Below are 15624 nucleotides of genomic sequence, written 5' to 3' on the forward strand. Positions count from 1 at the left end.
TGGCAACTTCCCACTTAGGTTATCCTCTAATCTTGGAATTATAAGCTATTCTTGTATTTCATTCCATTTATTGTTATTCTTCTGGTTCGCCACCCTTAGAGCTAAGGGTGGCTTACAGACATGAACTTGTGATATGAAAAAAAACGAAACAAAACAAAACTGTGCCAATTCTGAAACAGGTGAGTCAGCTTTATTCCAAAAAATCATCTCTTTATATGAAATTGTAACACTTACAACCTATAGACAAAGATGAGGGATGTATGTGTATCTCACTGGTGAAGAAACAAGATGTAAGGCAGTTATAGACACATCACATGCTGTTACATTAATTCAAAATTATTTTATTTACGAAAAGGACCTGCCAATTTAAATCTTTGTTGAAAGAAGCAGTGTTTGGGTGGGAAGGAGAATAAATGCAAGGGTATCACTAAATGGCCAAAACAGTCTATGAAAATAAATTTCAATTGTTGTTAGTCTCTAAAGGAAAGCTGAACTAACAAAGGAGGAGAAATAGTATTTCCATATGCTTTGGACACATTTTTTTTTTTTAAATCAGCCAGTTAACAATGAACAAAGAAGAGACTCAAAGAAGAAAAAAAGTACCAACTCCTGAAATCAGTGAAGATCTCATAACCCAAAGAGATAGGAAGAAGCAAAACAAAGCAAGAAAAAAAGTCATTAAACTCAAAGAACAAGCTGAGACACAAGGACTGTGGAGATAAAGGGAAAATATGTACAGAGTGAGGATCTTATCTCACTTAAACAGAGGAACAATGGAAGCAGGCTGCCTTCCTTTTCCACTAGATAGCATTAGGGATGGACTGCAGAGATGGGATGGCTGCGGGGGTGGGGTGAGCAAAGACTGCTGAAGGGTTTTCACTGCTAGGTTCTCCATGAAAGTTTTTTCAGTGTGTGTGTGTGTGTGTGTGCACATGCACACGTGCACATGGGCACATATGCACTCATGAGCTTATTTGCTAATATTTAGTAGCACTTCCTAATACATTTTCTAGAAAGTCATGCAAGGCAGCTGTCCATCAGTGTCCCTCACAGGAATGTACAGAAGGGAAAGAATAGCAGTATGGGTTTTACTGGGCTTAAGGTTATACTTTTCATTTTCTTTTCATGGTTTATTCCCTCTATGCTGTCGTTCAAAGCATGAACTATTTCCATTTGAATGATTATATCTAAAACCATTATCTATATTGGAATATGTAGTAGTATATAGAATATGTAATATATATATAGCTTTATCTAGTCCCTCAAAGGTGGTTCTGTAAGAGTAATTATCTCATTTTAAGGTACACCAGTCTCTTTGGTTTATTTAGTACATTCCAAATGTTGAATGACCTTGGTTCTTTTATCCAAAATTCCACATCAATGAATTTCATAGTATTTTAGAAATTCAGTAATTATATTATTATCTATTCAACGGCAGGAAAGACTGCTGAAGAGATACAACATATTCCAAGTACATCTAGTGAATAAGCAGAGAAGAGTCCTGAGAAGTGAACTCAGATTAGTTCTTGTGCTAATTCTTTGAGTGTAGATGAAGACCCTTATCATGTCTGCGACTGGGAAGCCAACTCGATTATGGATTCAATCCTACCCATGCATTCTTTTTTTTTTTTTAAAGATTTTATTTATTTGACAGAGAGATAGATCACAAGTAGGCAGAGAGGCAGTCAGAGAGAGAGGAGGAAGCAGGCTCTCCGCTGAGCAGAGAGCCCGATGCGGGCCTTGATCCCAGGACTTTGGGATCATGACCTGAGCCGAAGGCAGAGGCTTTAACCCACTGAGCCACCCAGGCGCCCATACCCATGCATTCTTTATTCAGATACTCTCACCCATGGAGTGATAACTAAATGGCAAACAATGACTATCTCCATGATTTTTCTTTAGTTGTATATGAGTGCAGCTACTTCCTCAACATATACTCCAGGTAAATAGCATTTCCTTTGTTTACATTATGTCATTTGTTCTGGTTGCTGAGGCGGGTAACAGAAGTGTCAGACATTGTTTCTACACAAAATGAGACTACATTATCCGGAGGGAAACAAGTCTTCTCTAAGTTAAGTGTAGATTTTAGTGAATAAATGCTTAAGGAAGAAACAAGTCCAGCTTAGAAGGGTTTAATGGTCTTCCAGAAACACCTTGGTGGAGGACTCCCACTATGTTTTGTTTTTCTTTTAATTAAACTTCCTCCTTTTCATCTTTCCAATTATTCAATATGTTCAAAGTGTAGTTTCTAAAAAACTAATACTACACAACATGACTTCCAGCGTAAGATATGTACTCATTCCAGCGGTATGTGTGTAAGGCATTAAATGTCATTGAATCACATAATGAGAGATTTATTCTCTTTTCAATTCTCTTTCAATGCTGCTGATTATGTGAAGACAAGTCTCATTTGGGGTTTAGGAGGTCACTATATCTGAGCTAATATACCTTTTTAGCAAAATTGAAGTAGACTTTAGATTCAGAGCCTTAGGCAGACAATAGGTAAAAGATTCAATTTTGAAATATTGTTTCATTTTTGTTATCTTTGTTCTTGTTGTTTTAACAGCTTAAATTTAGGAAAAATATATGAAATATATAATATACATAAAAACTGATTTCAAAGATATGAAGTTTCCTGTTTAATTGATTTAATAGCACTCTTTTTATTAATAGAAAATAATCATACAGGTGGCAGAAAATCTGAAATTTGGAAAACCTCATGCCAACCCAAATTCCCTGCAATTCAAGTCATACATGTTCTGGAAGCCTTCTTTAATAACATGGACTCTCAGTTGGCTTCCTTACCTCTAGCATTTTTCTTAGCCTTTTAATATGTCCTTGTAATAGTGCCTAGCAAATGAGATGGATGCTCATTTGCTACATACTGATTGACCGGGGTAGATATCAATCCAGGCAGTCAAAGTGACAAGGATTTAGGTGCCCGAGAGTAGGGAGAAGATCATTCCAGATCAGTAAAATGGGATCACATAAGGCCCGATACCAGCACATCTATCTACCTTTTGTGTTCAGAGTATGGCACAACCACCACAAATAACCCAGGGCTCCATGTTCTTAAATGAATTGCAGGAAATAATCTAAATAGATGACTAACAGCTGAAAATAATCTGTGTGTTGTGTGTTGCCCTACTTTGAACCTGCCTTTAACCCTGCCACCTACTTTCTGCTCAGTCACGATCGACAGATGCTACCACTGACCGCAGGACCTCACTTGACCATCACTTAGATTTTAATATAATTTTAGCCCATCTGCTGAAGCAGCCTTTCCTGCATTCCTTTTTTTTTTTTTTTTTTTTTTTTGGTAAGTCTCTAGATTCACAAAAACATCATGCTTTGATATTAAATCCAAATTTTAACAGGCTCCAAAGACATATTCATCTGTTTTCCTTAAAGTACACCTAGAACAGGCTGGTTATTTTCCATGCTCTGACCTAATGCTCAGAGCAGAAAGTAAAGATAATGCAATGAGATCCCTTTGGTAATAGTTAGCATCCTATTTCACATCACCATGATCTGCCCAATTTTCAACATAATGTGAAAGTCTTAAAAAAACAAGATAAAAGGGGAAACCATGACACCAATAAAAGCTCCATGCTTGGAGGATGTGTTTAATAGTTCTAACATGTATAACATTAAAATTTTATCAACAAATCAGGGAGAAAACATTTTGTATACAGAAATCAATTTACCTAGCAACTATCTGCAAGACTTGCTTGTAATTTATTTTGCCTTGAAGAATACACTGCTTTTAAACCTAATTCTATTGCATTTTAGTGTGTATGAAGAAAAAGGAATGTGAACATTTTTGCTCAAAGCATAAGTAAAAGAGTTAGAAGTATTACAGTCAAAAATAAGTACTTTGGTGAAATAAAATGAAATTTTGTGGCACCAGATTTCCTGCATGTTTGAGCCTTTGTTTAAAAATTTTCTCCATATACATGAGCTTCTTTGTTCCTTTGACTGATAAGCTATTTTATTTATAAAAGCAAAGCAAGGGTGCCACAAGCTAAGCCAGGTTTAGGAAAACCAAAGGCAGTGGTGAAGATTATGAACTATTGGTTCTGAATGAGTACAATTACAGTGGGCACCACTGTGCTACATCTGAAGAGACAGAATGCAAAATAAATGAAACAAGTACAACCTTGCAAGTGATGTAAGCCTGAGTTCGAGTGTCAGTTTTAATGCTCATTGGCTGACTTTGACAAGGCTACTTCTAAATAAGCTTTGGTTTTATTACCCACACCATATGGATAGTATGGGTATTTGTTGTACATAATCCACGTGATTGTTGTGAGGCTTCAATTATATCACAACTGAAAGCTCCTGACATAGTGTCCAGACCGTACCAAGCACTTAATAATTGCTAGTTGCCTTCCTGACCTTAGGCTCTTACAGGGGGATTTCAGACATTTGACCCCCCAGGAGCCCCAGTGCTAACATCTGGGCCATTGTCATGTTCTTACAGCAGCAAACTAATGTCTGGCTCTCTTAGCATTAGAGTAGTTTTATCCAAAGAACACTAACCCTTATCAAGGAGAGGCAGGACCCAAATGCAATTCATCTGAACATAGTACGTCCTTGGGATGTACTCCAACCAGCCATCCTGGTGCTTCCTCTGTGTTGCTGTAACTAGCTCTGTGGTCCAGACAAAGCCCCACAGAGTGGCACCAGCTTCTAGTTTTGCCCTTCTGTGTTACAAAGGAAGGCCTCGACTAAAAGCAAGTAGGAGACTTGCCTAAAGCGTCACAATAGGCAAGTGGAAGATCAATAATAAGGCCACTGTTTGCTGACACCATTTATTTATATGATGTCTGCTGCAGCCTTTAGAAGGAAGAAAAACTCAATCCTCAAGCAATTTGGGATTTTGGAAGAGAACCAGGGTACAAAAAGAGTTAGGAACCTTAGATAAGTACACTTAGGGATGCAAACCAGTGGAGTGGTCCGTTTAGGAACTCTCTGGAGGAAGGGTATCCAGAAGCTGGACTGATCACAGGGCCAGACAAGAGGCTTCAGATGTTGAGGTGATTACTGAATCACCTCCCTCAACTTGGCGAAGGGGCCTGAGGGGACTGGTACAGGGATACCTGAGTAAAACTAGTAAAACTAGTAAAAACAGGGATACCTGAGTAGTTTGCCAACTACGCGTGTGAAGAAAAGACTTGAATACTAAGAAGGTTAAAAAAAAGAGCCTTTTATGAGATTATTTATTTCAATGTGAATTTAGGTTACTTTGAAAAATTAACTAGTCCCACTAATTATGTCAGAATATTCAAATAGGTATAATCCTGTAATATTTTACCTCATTATACTAGGACTCTAGTTTAGATGAATGTTAGATCTTCAGGCTTTATTGTTCTTTTCCTCAAGCCACACGCACACACACACACGCACACACACACCCCTTATATACATGTGTGGGTATGTGCATACACATATACACATATTTATGTGGGTGTATCTACACATCCACACACACAAGCATGGGATGCTTTGTCAGGCATTTTGTTTTTACATGTCAGAAAGCAATTTTACAAAGTATACTGCATTTTCCAAGTGCTTTCACTTCTCTTCATTATTCCTCATTAACGAAGCTGTCCGAATGGAATGGTAAAAGTGTGGGCAATGTAGCCAGACAGGCCAGGTGTGAATTCTAACTTTGTTATTAGTTGTGTGACCTTGGGCAGACTATTTAACATTGTCTATCTCAGTTTCCTAACTATGAAATGGCAATAATAAAAATATTGTGTTGTTGATTTGTTGTATGCAAGGAGCTAATGGTTGCTCAAAACAGCTAATGATGCTGAAAACAGGATCATTTACAAAGTGGGATCTAAATAAACATTAACTCATAGGTGTGATATTATGATTCTGGTTTTATTAATACAGAAGTTGGTTGGAAGGCAGTTATTATGTTCTTGGTCAGTTGGTGATATGTAGCTACCTGGGTTAGGAATATAAAAGGAGGCAACTTATAAGTAAGCACTTGAAATACAAAAAGGAAGAAGATAAGACATCTCTATTTATTTTAAAGTTATAGTATCTGTAGACAAAATGATACCTCACTGGATTTGAAAATTAAGCCACTTATTGTGCATATTGAAACTGTTAGCCTCCATATGTCCAGGGGCAGGTAAAGCAGCTGGGACCATGAGCTCAGGTGTGTGCTAACAGTCTGGCCAATGGAAGCCTCAAGCTACATACACACAGCTCCAGAGTACACCCTTTGACTCAGCATCCCAAACCTCATTGCTACTTGCGAGACAGAAGGGCCTCTCTGCATGATGGATGTTGGCTGTGAGCAGTGAAGGTATGATATAAGTGTGTTCTGAACCCTCCTGATGGGTTACTGTTCTTTGAGTAAAACTACACTAACAGGACGAGTTCCCAATTCTGGCTGGTAGGTACAGACTGGTCTGGAAGGAAAACCATGGTGGAGAGCTACTCACAGCCCCTTAGTCACTGCCTCCTCTGTGCCTGGGCCTCAGTGCAGAAATCCAAATTTGAAAGAAGAACTGAGTGACGGTTGGATGGCTATGTATTTCCCCTTTAGGATTGTCTTTGCTGTACCCCCATAGATTTTGGAGCGATGTGTCTTTGTTCTCATTGGTGTCGAGGAATTGTTTAAGTTCTTTGATTTCCTGCTTGACCCAAACATTCTTAAGCAGAGCGGTCTTTAGCTTCCAAGTATTTGAATACCTCCCAAACTTTTTTCTTTTGGTTGAGTTCCAATTTCAAAGCATTGTGGTCTGTGAATATGCAGGGAATAATCTCAATCTTTTGGTATCGGTATAGCCCTGATTTGTGACTCAGTATGTGGTCTATTCTGGAGAAAGTTCCATGTGCACTCAAGAAGAATGAATATTCTGTTGTTTTAGGGTGGAATGTTCTGTATATATCAATGAGGTCCATCTGGTCTAATGTGTCAGTCAATGCTCTTGTTTCTTTATTGATTTTCTGCTTGGATAACCTATTACTGAGAGTGGCATGTTAAGATCCCCTGCTATTAATGTATTCATATCAATATGACTCTTTATCTTGATTAACAGTTGTCTTATGTAGTTGGCTTCTCCCGTATTGGGGGCTTAAATATTTACAGTTGTTAGATCTTCTTGGTGAATAGACCCTTTAAGAATGATGTAGTGTCCTTCTTCATCTCTGACTACAGTCTTTAGTTTAAAATATAATTTATCTGATATAAGAATCGCTATCCCAGCTTTCTTTTGAGGCCCATTGGCATGAAAAATTCCTCTCCATCCCTTCATTTTCAGTCTGGATGTATCCATAGGTTCCAAATGGGTCTCTTCTAGACAACATATGGATGGGTCCTGTCGTTTTATCCAAAATTGAAAAATCCAGAATACACTGGCTCTCTTCACACCTTTAAGAACTGAAAAATCAACAACAAATTAAGCCAATCCCATGCACAAGAAGGGAAATAATCAAGATTAGAGCAGAGATCAATGAGATAGAAACTAGAATTACAGTAGAACACATCAACAAAACTAGAAGCTGTTTTTTTGAAAGAATAAGAACAATAAACCACTGGCCAAACTAATCCAAAAGAAAAGAGAGAGGACTCAAATTAATAAAATTATGAAATAGAAATAGAAACAATCATCAGAAATTTTATCAACAGTTATATGCCAATAAGTTAAGCAGCCTAGATGAAATGGATGCTGTCCTGAAAACCTATAAACTTCCAAAACCGAATCAGAAAGAAATTGACAACCTGAATAGATCAATATCTAGTAATGAGATTGAAACAGTGATCAAAACCTCCCAAAAAACAAAAGCCCAGGACCTGATGGATTACCTGGAGAATTCTACCAAACATTCAAAGAAATAATACCTATTTTCTTGAAGCTGTTTCAAAAAACAAAAACAGAAGGAAAACTTCTAGACTCTTTCTTTGAGGCCAACATTACCTTGATCCCCAAACCAGGCAAAGACCCCACCAAAAAGGAGAATTTTGGACCAATAACCCTGATGAATATGGATGCCAAGATTCTCAACAAGATCCTAGCTAATAGGATCCAACAGTACATGAAAAAGATTATCCACCATGACCAGGTGGGATTTATCCATGGGATGCAAGGATTCATTTGCAAATTAATCAATGTGATAGAACAAATCAATAAGAGAAGAGAGAAGAACCACATGGTCCTCTCAATTAATGCAGAAAGAGCATTTGACAAGATACAGCATCCATTCCTGATTAAAACACTTCAAATTATAGGGATAGAGGAAACATTCCTCAATTTCACAAAATCTATCAATGAAAAATCCACAGTGAATATCATCCTTAATGGAGAAAAGCTGACAGCTGTCCCTTTGAGATCAGGAACATGACAAGGATGTCCACTCTCGCCATTGTTGTTCAACATAGTACTAGAAGTCCTAGCAACAGCAATCAGACAACAAAAAGAAATAAAAGGTATTCAAATTGGTAATGAAGAAGTCAAACTCTCTCTCTTTGCAGATGCCATGATACCTTATATGGAAAACCCAAAAGACTCCACCCCCAAACTACTAAAATTCTTACAGCAATTCAGTAATGTGGCAGGATACAAAATCAACTTACAGAAATCAGTTGCTTTCTTATACACTAACAATGAAAAAATAGAAAAGGAAATTAGATAATCGATTCCATTTACTATAGCACCAAGAACCATAAGATACCTGGGAATAAACCTAACCAAAGAGGTAAAGGATCTCGAGGAACTACAGAGCACACATGAAAGAAATTGAAGAAGACACAAAAAAATGGAAAAGCATTCCATGCTCATGGGTCAGAAGAATAAACATTGTTAAAATGTCTATACTGCCTAGAGCAATCTATACTTTCAATGCCATCCTAATCAAAATTCCACTGGCATTTTTCAAAGAGCTGGAACAAACAATCCTAAAATTTGTATAGAACCAGGAGAGACCCCGAATTGCTAAGGAAATGTTGAAGAAGAAAAACAAAACTGGGGGCATCACATCGCCTGATTTCAAGCTTTACTACAAAGCTGTGATCACCAAAACAGCATGGTACTGGCACAAAAACAGACACATAGACCAGTGGAACAGAGTAGAGAGCCCAGATATAGACCCTCAACTCTATGGTCAAATAATCTTCAACAAAGCAGGAAAAAATATACAGTGGAAAAAAAGTCTCTTCAATAAATGGTGCTGGGAAAATTGGACAGCTATGTATAGAAGAATGAAACTCGACCGTTCTCTTACACCATACACAAAGATAAACTCAAAATGGATAAAAGACCTCAACATGAAGCAGCAATCTATCAAAATCCTAGAGGAGAACATAGGCAATATGCGCCAATAGCAACCTCTTCGACATTGGCCACAACAACTTCTTTCAAGACACGTCTCCAAAGGCAAAAGAAACAAAAGCAAAAATGAACTTTTGGGACTTCACCAAGATCAAAAGCTTCTGCATAGCAAAGGAAATAGTCAACAAAAAAAAGAGGCAACCCACAGAATGGGAGAAGATATTTGCAACTGACACTATAGACAAAGGGCTGATATCAAGATCTATAAAGAACTCCTCAAACTCAACACTCAAAAAACAGAAAATGACGTCAAAAAATGGGCAGAAGGGGCACTGGGTGGCTCAGTGGGTTAAGCCTCTGCCTTCAGCTCAGGTCATGATCTCAGGGTCCTGGGATCGAGTCCCACATTGGGCTCTCTGCTCGGCAAGGAGCCTGCTTCCTCCTCTCTCTCTCTCTGCTTGCCTCTCTGCCTACTTGTGATCTCTCTCTGTCAAATAAATAAATAAAATCTTTAAAAAAAATGGGCAGAAGACATGAACAGACACTTCTCCAAAGAAGACATACAAATGGCTAAAAGACACATGAAAAAATGTTCATCATCATTAGCCATCAGGGAGATTCAGATCAAAACCACATTGAGATACCACCTTACACCAGTCAGAATGGCTAAAATCAACAAGACAGTAAACAACAAGTGTTGGAGAGGATGAGGAGAAAGGGGAACCCTTTTACACTGTTGGTGGGAATGCAAGTTGGTACAGCCGCTTTGGATAACAGTGTGGAGATTCCTTAAGAAATTAAAGATAGAGCTATGCTATGACCCTGCAATTGCACTACTGGGTATTTACCCCAAAGATATAGAGGTAGTGAAAAGAAGGGTCATCTGTAACCCAATGTTCATAGCAGCAATGGCCACAGTTGCCAAATTGTGGAAAGAACCAAGATGTCCTTCAATAGACAAATGGACAAAAAAGATATGGTCCATATAAACAATGGAATATTATGCCTCCATCAGAAAGGATGAATATCCAACTGTTGTATCAACATGGACAGGACTGGAAGAGATTATGCTCAGTGAAATACGTCAAGCAGAGAGAGTCAATTATCATATGGTTTCACTCACTTGTGGAGAAGTAGGAATAACACGGAGGACATTGGGAGATGGAAAGGAGAAGTGAATGGGGGAAAACTGGAGGGGGAGACAAACCACGAGAGACTGTGGACTCTGAGAAACAAATTGAGGGTTTTGGTGGGGAGGGGTTAGCAGGGCTGGGTGAGCCTAGTGGTGGGTATTAAGGAGGTTATGTATGGCATGGAGCAATGGGTGTGGTGCATAAACAATGAATTTTGGAGCACTGAAAAAAATTAAATTAAATTGAAAAAAAAAAAGCAGAACTGGGAAGGCTGAGAAATGTTTTAATCACTATTTTTCATTTAGGTATGGCCTAAAATCAGAAAGCACAGGGAATGTACATTTTCACCTAAACACCATTTGGTCATACTCATAAATGTCTGAATTCAGAGATACAAGCAGGTTTTGTTTTTGTTTTGTTGTCTCTCTGTTTACTTTTATAACAAATAATGCATTTTTGAGTGATTCCATTGATTGCTTTGCCATTTTATAAATTAAGATTTCCAAAATTTTGTTTCATGTAATATAAATCAATTATCAAAAATGTTTTTATAGGGGCGCCTGGGTGGCTCAGTCGGTTAAGCCGCTGCCTTCGGCTCGGGTCATGATCTCAGGGTCCTGGGATCAAGCCCCGCATCGGGCTCTCTGCTCAGCAGGGAGCCTGCTTCCTCCTCCCTCTCTGCCTGCCTCTCTGCCTGCTTGTGATCTCTCTCTGTCAAATAAATAAAATCTTTCTAAAAAAATGTTTTTATAACAAATTTGTATGGTTAGCACCAACTTAAACAAAAATGAATTGGTGTGTTTCCTGAAGGATTTCTGTGGTACAATAAAAGAAAATATATTTGGTCTCTGCACTGATTTCTGATGCAGAGCTTCAAAAGCCCTTGGAATATCCTGAGTGATAGGAATGTCTCATATTAATGAAGAGACTCTTGAGGCCCCTAGATAGATTCAGTATAGGGATTGGTTGCCAGAAAATAACAGACAATTAGAAGGATAGAACTTTCAGCTCCACCTCCAGACCTCAGGGAGAAGAGAAGGGCTAGGACTGAGTTCAGTCCTCAGTAGTCACTGATTTAATCAGCCATGCCTACATAATGAAGATTCAAAAAAACTCTTGAACAATAAGGTTTGGGAAGCTTCTGGGTTCACAAACATGTCAGTGTCTTTGGTGGATGGAGCTCCTGGAAAAGGCATGGAAGCTCTGTGGCTCTTACCACTTCCCCTGTCCTATTTATTGCTTCCACTTGGCTGTTCATGAGTTGCGTCCATTATAATAAAGCTCTAATTTAGGTATAGCACTTTACTGAGTTCTGTGAGTCATTACAGAAAATTGTTGCACCTGAGGGTGGGGTGTTATGGGAGCCCTCAAATTTGTAGTCTGAAGGGCAGAAGTGTGAGTAGCCTTGGGATACCTAAGAATTGTGGCTAGTGTCTGAAGTAAGAGAAGTGCTGTGGCAATGAACCTTTAACCTGGGGGTCTACACTAACTCTAGGTATTTAGTGTCAGAATTGAGTTGAATTGTAGGACACCCAATTGCTGCAAAAGAACTAGTTCTTCTTGGAAAAGATGTAACTTCTAAAATACCTTGATATATTAAAATGCATTCAAAATCTTCTTTGCACTTAACTTTCCAAAATTATTATTTTACTCTAAGATTCTTTACTTGGGAAGAACATCATAGAACCTAGAATTTTAGCAGGCACTTTAGAAAATCATTTTATAAAACTGTTTCAACAAATGTGCCACAATATTCTGCACCTAACCTCTGAGTTAGGCACTGCAAGAACAGCAAAAGGAATACAAAGTTTAAACGCAAGTAGACCTTTTATTGTTCTCTTTACAATCATAGCATCTCAAGACCCTCTGCTTGCTTCTATTTCTAGTTTTAATCTGAGGTCTTAGCTCTTCTCTAGAAAACCACCTCCACAATCGTTGCATTAACCAAAATCATAATGAGCCTCAGCAGGAGTCACTGTGTGAGAAGTGGGTATCAGGGATTAAGAAGATGTCATAAACATATAAAATGGAATATTACTCAGCCATCAAAAAAGTGAAATCTTACCATTTACAACAATGTGGATGGAACTAGAGGGTATTATGTTAAGCGATATAAGTCAACCAGAGAAAGACAATTATCATATGAGTTCACTCATATGTGGAATTAAAGAAACAAAACAGAGCATCATAGGGGAAGGGAGGGAAAAACAAAATAAGACAAAATCAGGGAGGGAGACAAACCATAAGAGACTCTTAATCACAGGAAACAAACTAAGGGCTACTGGAGGGAAGGAGTGTGGGGGAATGTGGTAATTGGTAGATGGGCATAAGAGGGGGCAAGTGATGGAATGAACACTGGGTGTTCTATGCAACTGATGAGTCACTGAACTCTACTCTGAAACTAATAATACACTACATGTTAATTAACTGAATTTAAATAAGATAAAATTTAAAAAAATATAAGTAGGTATCAGGGGTTTTTAGAGTCAAATAAAAAGCAATGTGAGTGATCCTGAATGAACCCATGGCCTCAAACAAGTTTCACAAACACAAAGCGAGACCAGTCCATTAACACAAAAGGAAGTAGTTTGGGAAGTGAACACATCCACCTCACGAAGGGAACTATTCTTCAGCTTCAATTATTGCTGTCCAGTAATCCAGGCCCAATGTTGGCACTTCCCCTGAGTTGTTAAGGGGCAGAAATCTGGATCTTTTGTGATTTCTTTTCTTTTTCTTTTCTCTCAATAATAGGAATTCAATTTTATTTTGTTTTACTTCATTTCATTTTGGGGGGTAGCCAAAATTACCATGTTTATTTTTATCTCCTACACATTACCATTTTATTTTTTATTTTTATTTAATTTTATTTTTTACTATGTTCAGTTAGCCTCTGTGTAGTACGTAATTAGTCCTTGATGCAGTGTCCAATGATTCACTAGTTAAGTATAACACCTAGTGCTCATCACAGCATATGCCCTCATCAATACCCATCACCCTGTTACTTCTTCTCTCCATCCTCCTTCCCTCTGAAACCCCTAGATTGTTTCTTGGGGTCCATGGTTTCTTAGGGTTCATCTCCCTCTCTAATTTCTCTCCCTTTGGACTTCCCTCCCTTTCCCTGTGGTCCTCTGTGCTATTGCTTACGTTTCACATATGGGTGAAACCATATGATTAGTTGTCTTTCTCTGACTTACTTCACTTAACATAATCCCCTCCAGTTCCATCCATGCCTTGAAACTGGAACTCAATTACAAGAAGAAATTTGGAAGGAATCAAACATTTGGAAGTTAAAGAGCATCCTGCTAAAGAATGAGTGACTCAACCAGTAAATTAAAGAAGAACTTAAAACAATTCATGGAAACAAATGAGAATGAAAACACATCAGTCCAAAACTCATGGGACACTGCAAAAGGCAGTACTAAGGGAGAAACACATAGCCATCCAAGCCTTCCTCAAAAAAGTAGAAAAATCCCATATGTACAAGCTAACTCTACACCTAAAGGAGCTGGAGAAAGAACAGCAAACAAAACCTAAATCAAGGGCGCCTGGGTGGCTCAGTGGGTTAAGCCGCTGCCTTCAGCTCAGGTCATGATCTCAGGGTCCTGGGATCGAGTCCCACATCGGGCTCTCTGCTCAGCAAGAAGCCCGCTTCCCTCTCTCTCTCTGCCTGCCTCTCCATCTACTTGTGATCTCTCTCTGTCAAATAAATAAATAAAATCTTTAAAAAAAAAACACACACCTAAATCAAGCAGAAGAGAAATAATTAAGACTAGAGCAGAGATCAATGAAATAGAAACCAGAAAAACAGTAGAACAGATCAATGAAACTAGAAGATGGTTCTTTGAAAGAATTAATAAGATCAATAAACCACAGTCCCAACTTAACCAAAAGAAATGAGAAAGGGCTCAGATTAATAAAATCATGAATGAAAGGGGAGAGGTTATGACTAACACCAAGGAAATAGAAACAATTACTAGAAATTATTACCAGCAACTATATGCCAACAAATTAACCAACCTGAAAGTAACAGATGCCTTCCCAGAAACTTACAAACTACCAAGACTGAAACAGGAAGAAACAGACAATACGAATAGACCAATAACGAGTAATGAAACGGAATAAAAAGCCTCCCAAAAAACAAAAATCCAGGGCTAGATGGCTTCCCAGGAGAATTCTGCCAAACATTTAAAGAAGAGATAATACCTATTTTACTGAAGCTGTTCCAAAAAATAGAAACAGAAGGAAAATTTTCAAACTCCTTCTATGAGCCCAGCATTACCCCAATCCCAAAGCCAGGCAAAGACCCCATCAAAAAGGAGAATTACAGCCCAATATCCCTGATGAACATAGATGCCAAAATACTCAACCAGATCCTAGCTAATAGGATCCAACGGTACATTAAAAGGATTATTCACCACGACCATAAAACCCAGGGTTTTATGCCTGGGATGCAACGGTGGTTTAACATCTGCAAATCAATCAATGTGGTAGAGCACATCAATAAAAGAAAAGACAAGGACCATATTATCCTCTCAATTGATACAGAAAAAGCATTTGACAAAATACCACATTTGTTCCTGATTAAAACTCTTCCGAGTATAGGGATAGAGGGAACATTCCTCAATATCATAAAAACCATCTCTGAAAAACCCACAGAGAATATCATTATCAATGGGGAAAAGCTGAGAGCTTTTCCCTAAAGATGAGGAATATGACAGGGATGCCCATTCTCACCATTATTATTTAACATTGTCATGGAAGTCCTAGCCTGAGCAATGCAGACAATAAAAAGAAATAAAAGGGATCCAAATTGGCAAAGAAAAAGTCAAACCTTCCCTCTTTGTAGATGACATGATACTTTATGTGGAAAACCCAAAAGACTGTACCCCCAATTACTGAACTCATACGGCAATTCAGCAATGCACAGAAATCAGTTGCTCTTCTATATACTAACAATGTAACTGTAGACAGAGAAATTAAGGAATCAGTTCCATTCACAATAGCAACAAAAACCATAGGATACCTGGGAATAAACCTAACTAAAGAGGTAAAGGATCTATACTACAGAACATTTATGAAAGAAATTGAGGGAGACACAAAAAGATGAAAAATATTCCATGCTCATGGATTGGAAGAATAAGCATTGTTAAAATGTTTATCCTCCCCAGAGCTATTTATACTTTCAATGCCATCCTTAT

At 38.2% G+C, this 15624-nt stretch overlaps 2 long non-coding RNA genes across 3 annotated transcripts in view; one reads left to right on the forward strand and one right to left on the reverse strand.

Moving 5' to 3' along the window:
- Positions 1-15624, reverse strand: part of LOC125082536 (uncharacterized) — a 116140-nt gene that overhangs the window by 17741 nt on the left and 82775 nt on the right. The gene's annotated exons all lie outside the window — the stretch shown is intronic.
- Positions 12614-15624, forward strand: part of LOC125082538 (uncharacterized) — a 29199-nt gene continuing 26188 nt past the window's right edge. Inside the window, exon 1 of the long non-coding RNA XR_007122009.1 lies at positions 12614-13078. This is a non-coding gene — a long non-coding RNA (uncharacterized LOC125082538). The remainder of the gene's footprint in view (positions 13079-15624) is intronic.

This window comes from Lutra lutra, chromosome 12 (genome assembly GCF_902655055.1).
Source record: "Lutra lutra chromosome 12, mLutLut1.2, whole genome shotgun sequence".
Lineage (NCBI taxonomy): Eukaryota > Metazoa > Chordata > Mammalia > Carnivora > Mustelidae > Lutra > Lutra lutra.